The following is a 407-nucleotide window of genomic DNA, read 5'->3' as shown; positions in this document are numbered from 1 at the left end:
TGAGAGCTCTCTGACCCTCCCATAGACAGCAATGTAATTACCACGATCAAGGTCCAGAAACGTAGCAAAGAGATCGGTAAAATAATCCATGGGACATCAGGGGTTCAACCGTAAAAATTTTTTTTAACTGTTTACATTCAGTGGATATTCTCCAAAATGGCACCAGGGTGACACGGAGGAGACGAATTGTTGAATAAAGTCGTTATTTTTGTTTTCTTTGCGTACAAAAAGTATTCTCGTAGCTTTGTAAAATTACAGTTGAACGCCTGATGTCACATTGATTATTTTACCATCTCCTTGCTCCGTTTCTGGACCTTGATCGTGGTAATTACATTGTTGTCTATGGGAGGGTCAGAGAGCTCTCAGAATTCATCAAAAATATCTTAATTTGTGTTCCGAAGATGAAC

The sequence above is a fragment of the Sinocyclocheilus anshuiensis genome, unplaced genomic scaffold (assembly GCF_001515605.1).
Source record: "Sinocyclocheilus anshuiensis isolate Anshui unplaced genomic scaffold, SAMN03320099.WGS_v1.1 scaffold702, whole genome shotgun sequence".
NCBI classification, from domain to species: Eukaryota; Metazoa; Chordata; class Actinopteri; order Cypriniformes; family Cyprinidae; genus Sinocyclocheilus; species Sinocyclocheilus anshuiensis.
Note: the sequence above shows the minus strand (reverse complement) of the source record.